Source organism: Leucoraja erinacea, chromosome 28 (genome assembly GCF_028641065.1).
Source record: "Leucoraja erinacea ecotype New England chromosome 28, Leri_hhj_1, whole genome shotgun sequence".
In the NCBI taxonomy this organism is placed as follows: Eukaryota; Metazoa; Chordata; class Chondrichthyes; order Rajiformes; family Rajidae; genus Leucoraja; species Leucoraja erinaceus.
Genome location: NC_073404.1, coordinates 31,646,099 through 31,653,003, shown reverse-complemented (window position 1 = coordinate 31,653,003; position 6,905 = coordinate 31,646,099). Strand labels below are relative to the sequence as shown.

General features: G+C 44.0%; 1 protein-coding gene across 6 annotated transcripts in view; it reads left to right on the top strand.

Annotated features, from left to right (window-relative positions):
- Window positions 1-5,218: 5,218 nt before the first annotated feature.
- The window catches only part of gosr1 (golgi SNAP receptor complex member 1), a 53,613-nt gene continuing 51,926 nt past the window's right edge, over window positions 5,219-6,905 (top strand). For 5 of the 6 annotated variants that reach the window (XM_055658186.1, XM_055658187.1, XM_055658183.1 and 2 more), the window contains exon 1: window positions 5,219-5,357. The gene's annotated coding sequence lies outside the window, so the exon portion shown is untranslated. The remainder of the gene's footprint in view (window positions 5,358-6,905) is intronic. The other variant, XM_055658185.1, reaches the window with a different exon arrangement.

The window sequence follows — 6,905 nt, the reverse complement described above, 5'->3', positions numbered from 1 at the left end:
GGAATTGACTATTTTTTCGCTTTGAAATAACTCCTTTGTTGCTTTAGCAGTAGGTTTGGGATCGTTGTCTTGCTGTAGAATGAACTGCCTACCAATGAATTTTGAGGCATTTGTTTGAACTTGAGCAGATAGGATGTGTCTATACATTTCAGATTTCATTATGCTACTACCATCAGCAATTGAATCATCAATGAAGATAAGTGAGCCAGTACCTTCAGCAGCCATACATACCCAGGCCATAACACCCCCACCACCATGTTTCACAGATGAGGCGGTATGCTTTGGATCTTGGGCAGCTCTTTCTCTCCTCCATACTTTGCTCTTGCCATCACTCTATATAAGTTAATCTTCATCTCATCTGTTCACAAGACCTTTTTCCAGAACTGTGGTTGCTCTTTTAAGTACTTTTTGGCAAACTGTAACCTGGTCATCCTATTTTTGCAGCTAGCCAGTGGTTTGCATCTTGCAGTGTAGCCTCTGTATTTCTGGTCATTAAGTCTTCTGCGGACAGTGGTCATTGACAAATCCACACCTGACTTCTGAAGAGTGTTACTGATCTGTCGGACAGGTATTTGTGGATTTTGCATTATTATAGAGAGGCGTGGAGGTCTTCCTTGGCCTGCCAGTCCCTTTGTGATTTGTAAGCTCACCAATGCTCTCTTTCTTCTTAATGATGTTCCAAACAGTTGATTTTGGCACGCCTAAGGTTTGGCTGATGTCTCTAACAGTGTTTTTCTTATTTCTCAGCCTCATAATGGCTTCTTTGACTTTCATTGGCACAACTTTGGTCCTCATGTTGATAAACAGCAATAAAAGTTTCCAAAGCTGATGGAAAGACTAGGTGCTGAGAGCTCTCTTATACCTGCATTAAGGAAGCAATTAAACACACCTGAGCAATTACAAACACCTGTGAAGCCATGTGTCCCAAACATTATGGTGCCCTGAAATGGGGGGGGGACTATGTATAAACACAGCTGTAATTTCTACATGGTGAAACCAAATTGTATAAAAATACCTTTTAATAAAATCTGACAATGTGCTCTTTAACCACTTATGATTTTTTTCTATTATAAATCTCAAATTGTGGAGTACAGAGGCAAATAAATAAATGATGGGGTTTTTTTGTCCCAAACATTATGGAGATCACTGTAGGTGTTGCAAGATTGAGAACGACAGCTAATTATTGCCCGGTTAGTTTGTATGAGGAGCAGTGAGTTCACGATCTAGTGGTCTGTTGGCCTGCAGTTAGCTGAGGCATTGGTTACAGGCAAGGCAGGCCTCTCTGTACCTTTGTGTTATGGAGTTTTTGCACTCTCGGGATGGGGAGGTGTGGCATTCGGTTTAATGTCTTATCTGATAATCAGCTCATCTGAGTGAGAGCAGCCTGGATTGTGTATTCAACCTCTGACACCGTGCCATATGTTTGGATAAGTGTTTGCACCACACAACACAAATAATATGTTAGCATTAAACCGAGCTGGAGAATTGCAGTTATAATTGGAGGCTGGCGAAGTTGGAGCTGCTTTTAGGAGGGGAAAAGACAATGAAGTGCCTAAAGATGAGAAGCCGGTAACTGAACAGGAAGAACCTTTCATTTGGAAAGCAGTGCAATTGAATTGGAAGGAGGTTCAGAGAGGAGTTGAGGACATATGTTTTCGCCTACAGAATAAGGATTGGAGCTCAAAGGTTGAAGTATGATAGATAAGAAAGAACAAATTACTTATAAGTAACTGGATAGAGGACCTGAAGAAGCATTACTTACGAGTCTTGATTTTGATTATTTTATTGTCATATACACCAGGTGGCAATGGAATTGTTTGCTTGCATGGAGCTGGGATGTAAACTTTAAACTTTAGAGATACAGCACGGAAACAGGCCCTTCGGCCCATTGAGTCCGTGCCGACCAGTGATCACCCCATGCACTAGCAACAGGTACAACCTCACAATCTTTTACCAAAGCCAATTAATCTACAAACCTGTAACCTGGGCCCTCTCTCAAGACCGCAACTGAATCTGGCCTCAAAGTTCAGCAGTAATGCAAGAATTTGATCACCTTTTTTCTTGGGGGCGAATGATCTGTTTGTTCTTCAGGGAGAGAAGCATCTGTAAGGGATTGTTGGAAATCACAAGCTGAGAGGAAACCGATACTGGACATGTCAGGTGAATGGTCCGGTGATGCCGGTGTAACCTTGGACAACGTTAGGCTGAGTGTTGCATTGGCTCTTTCTCTGCCACATATTTATGTTCCCATCAGCTTTTCGCTGTTTGTCCCAGGAACATTTTAGCTACGTTGTTTCCTCAGTTTTAATCACTGAAGTGAAATGTTGATGTATTCATAAAATCTCTTCTTGGGGTCCTAAAGCACAGTTGGACAGCACGGAAACAGGCCCTTCAGCCCAATGCATCCATGCCAACCAAGGTGCCCACCTCAGCTAGTCCCAGCTGCTTGCATTTGGCTCGTATTTCCCTAAATCGTTCCTATCCATGTACTTGGTCAAGTGGCTTTTAAATGTTGTTATCGTGCCTGCCTCAACTACCTCCTCCATACACCCACCACCCTCTGTGTGAGAACGTTCCCCCTCGGGTTTCTATTCTATACTTTACATCCATCAGTCTCACGCCGTCCAATGTCCTCATAAACCTTCCTACACATGTTCCAGATCCTACCTGGTCCACTGAGTTACTCCAGCACTTTGTGTCCTTTTGTGTAAACTAGCATCTGCAGTTTGTTTTTAACTTCTAAACTAAAAATCATTATGATAGCCGTATCCTTTGGTGAGATCTGTCCAGAGTAAAGGAATGGCAATTGGCATGGTACTCATTAGATACATGACTCAGTCATGACCGAGGGGGCCCTACTACATAGATACATGATAAACACAAGTTGAATTGATACAGTAAATTAAAAACTCCAATTTTGTTGCAAAAGCCTAAAGTCCTTGGTGAAGACATGACAGTTTGTGGTTCATTGTTTAGTTGGTGTTGTGCAGTGTTCACAAGCCTAATGGTGGCTGGAAGAAACTGTTCCTCAACTTGGATGTCACGGTTTTCAGACGCTTGTACCGTCTGAAGTTTGATAGATACAGCGCAGAAACAGGCCCACTGAGTCAGTCATCCCCGCACACTAACACTATCTTACACACACTAGGGACGATTTACAGTTGTACCATGCCAATTAACCGATACACCTGTACATATTTGGAGTGTGGGAGGAAACCGGAGATCCCGGAGAAAACTCATGCAGTCACGGGGACAACATACAAACTCTGTACAGACAGCACCCGTAGTCGGAATCAAACTCGGGTCTCTTGAGCTGTGAGGCAGCAACTCTACCGCTGCGCCACCGTGCTATCCCTGTGTAGTGTGCTGCTTTTACCTTTCTATTTATCATACTTGCACTCCGAGATCCCTCTTCTCTGTAACATGGTCCTGCCATTCACTATAAAGGTCCTATCAGCCCTGCTATAGGAAGGATATTGATAGGCTGGAAAGGTGTGCAGAGATGTTCAAGGATGTTGCCAGGACTTGAGGGCCTGAAGTAAAGGGAGAGGTTGAGCAGACTAGGACTATAGGACAGGCTGGGGTTGTGTTCATCGGAGCAGAGGAGGATTGAGGGGAGAACCTGATTGAGATGGTAAGAAACATGTCCTTTTGACAGAGGTGTCAAAAGCTAGAAGGGTGGTGCAGCGGTAGAGTTGCTGCCTTACACCGTATGCAGCGCCAGAGACCCAGGTTCCATCCTGACGGTGGATGCTGCCTGTACGGAGTTTGTACGTGCTCTCAGTGACATACGTGGGTTTTCTCCGAGATCTTCGGTTACCTCCCACACTTCAAAGTCGTGCAGGTTTGTAGGTTAATTGACTGTGGTGTAAATGTAAATTGTCCCTAGTGTGTGTAGGATAGTGTTAATCCACGATAGCTGGGATCGCTGGTCGGCGTGGGTCAAAGGGCCTGTTTCCGCACTGCATCTCTAAAAATAAAACTAAAAACGATAACTAGATGATGTGGGTTTAAGGCAGGAGGTTGGAGGAGTTCTGAAGGATTTTGTTCACCCAGGTTGGCTGGAATCTGGAAAACGTTGTCTGAGAACCAGCTGGTGGAACTCGGGTGCGGGAAGGAACTGCAGATGCTGGTTTATACCGAAGATAGACACAAAATGCTGGAGTAACTCAGCGGGACAGGCAGCATCTCCAGAGAGAAGGAATGGGTCTAGACCCTTCTTCAGACTGAAGTCTGCAGAAGGGTCTCAACCCAAACCGTTACCTGGTCCTTCTCTCCAGGGATGCTTCCTGAGTTACTCCAGCATTTTGTGTCATTCTTCAGAGGAACTAGGGGTCAGGCAACATGTGCAGAGGAATGAGTCTGAGAAGCGTTGTCTGCCCATTCTCTCCACAGGTGCTGCCTGACCCACTATATTCCTTGAGTGGTTTGTTTTATGCATATAATCTGGGATGACAAGTCAGGGCTGCAGGGTCAAAGAACAGTCTGCAGGATCAGATGTTAAACTGTCACCCATTTTACTACTTGGGAGGATGCCACTCATTGAAGGATTTGCTAGTCTCCCAATCTTTCTGTAGTATTTATTCCCTTGTCAATGGGTCCCTTATCTCTCATTGTTTGTAGGTCTCTGTTGCATGTTTTCACTGAGAGTAAGCAGAGAGATTCAGAAATATATTGTCAGTTGTGAACTAGTGTGGGGCATGCTACTTTGTTGGAAAGCTGAACCTCATAATGAAAGCAAACCCCTGCAATCCTTTAGAACCAGGTGGGTAACTGCAATTGGTTGAGGAATGTTAGAAGCAATCAGTAGAGAGAGCATAAATGTGAGATCTGCATGTTCGTTATATGTGATTAATCAACTGCAAAGAAGATTGGATTCACTCAACACTGCTATAATCTGAGAGGTAACATTTTCACACAAAGGGTGGTGGGTGATTGCCAGAGGAGGTAGTTGAGGCTGGGACTATCCCAACATTTAAGAAACAGTTAGACGGATCCATGGATAGGGCAGGTTTGGAGGGATTTGGAACAAACGTGGGCAGGTGGGACTAATGTAGCTGGGACATGTTGTCTGGTGTGGGCAAATTGGGCCGAAGGGCCTGTTTCCACCCTGTATCACTCTATAATCAATGAGGGAATTTTGGGGGAACATGGATTTCTGAAAGCAAAATTCAACTTCATGTTTATTTAGTATAGTTTGTAAAGTTGCTCGTCATTGCTTTGTTTCCACATGTAGACCTACGGAAACAGGCTCGACAGCTGGAAAATGAACTGGATTTGAAGTTGGTTTCGTTCAGCAAGCTGTGCACAAGTTACAGTGGAACGGCAATACGAGATGGCCGCCGCGACAGGTATAGGTACTACGCTGCAGTCTATATCACTTGACTCTCCTTCCCTCAACCTTCACACTATCTTTGTTCTCTGACTACTGAGATATTTGCAACTGTGAGCAATTGCAAATATTGTATTTTAAGCAATTCGTTGTAATATTGTGAGCAATTTTGGGCCCCATATCTGAGGAAGGATATGCTGGTTCTGGAGAGGGTCCAGAGGAGGTTTACGATCCCAGGAATATGTGGGTTAATGTAGGATGAGCTTTGACTGCACTGGGCCTGTACTCGCTGGAGTTTACCGAATAGTGAAAGGCCTGGATAGAGTAGATGTGGAGAGGATGTTTCCACTAGTGGGAGAGTCTAGGACTAGAGGTCACAGCCTCAGAATTAAAGAACGTTTCTTTAGGAAGGAGATAGGAATTACTTTAGTCAAATGGTGTGAATCTGTGGAATTCATTGCCACATAAGGCTGTGGAGGCCAATGGATATTTTTAAGGCAGCGATAGATTCTTGATTAGTACGGGGGTCAGCAGTTATGGGGAGAAGGCAGGAGAATGGGGTTGAGAGAGACAGATAGATCAGCCTTGATTGAATGGTGGAGTAGGCTTGAAGAGCTGAATGGCCAAATTCTGCTCTTATCACTGATGACCTTATGATGGATGTTCTGAAATGATACAACTGTTAAAGTTTAACATTGTTCTACCAGAGAACCAGAATATAAGTTTAAGGTTTGATACATTTCTATTGCTGTAAATCGAAAGTTGTTATAAGAAAACCAAGAGATAGTGGAAAAGTATTTTTTTCCCTACTGATGTTTATTTGTTTTTAATGATACAACTTCAGCTGAACTGAAGTGTTCTTGTATTACACATTATGTGTATAAATCAGTCAGACAAAGGAAGTAGGAGTTTTGAACATTGGACTTTAGGTACCAACAAGATTCACGACAAAGATGCCCAAGTTTTAATTTGCAGCCTCTCTGAACCATTGGAGCCACCATTGTGCTCCATAACTGCCACCAACTGCAACCATTTTGGGATTCTCAAAATCCTTGCGCGCCACCTGCCCAAATGGGGCAGACCCTTTAGTTTTCACAGTGCTAGAGTAACTCAGCGGGTCAGGCAGCATCTCTGGAGATCATTGATAGGTGAGTTTTCAGAGTGCTGGAGTAATTCAGCGGGTCAGGCAGCATCTCTGTAGATAAGGGATAGGAGACTTTTCGGGTCGAGACCCTCCTTCAGTGTGAGTTGAAACATCACCTATTCCTTTCCTGCAGATATGCTGCCTGACCCGATGAGTTACTCCTGCACTTTGTGTCTGTCTTAAGTGATAGGTGAGGAGCTACTAATTAATCCAACCTCATCCATATCCACCTATCACATGCCTGCTCTTGCCCCTCTCCATCTCGTTGCATCTTTTTGCTGGCTATGTCTCCTCTCTTTCTTCAGACCAGATGAAGAATCTCGACCTGAAACAAAGACTGCTTATTTCCCTCCACAGATGCTGCCTGATTTACTGAGTTCTTCCAGCAATTAGTTTTTTTGTTCCAGATCCCAGCATCTGCAGTTCCTC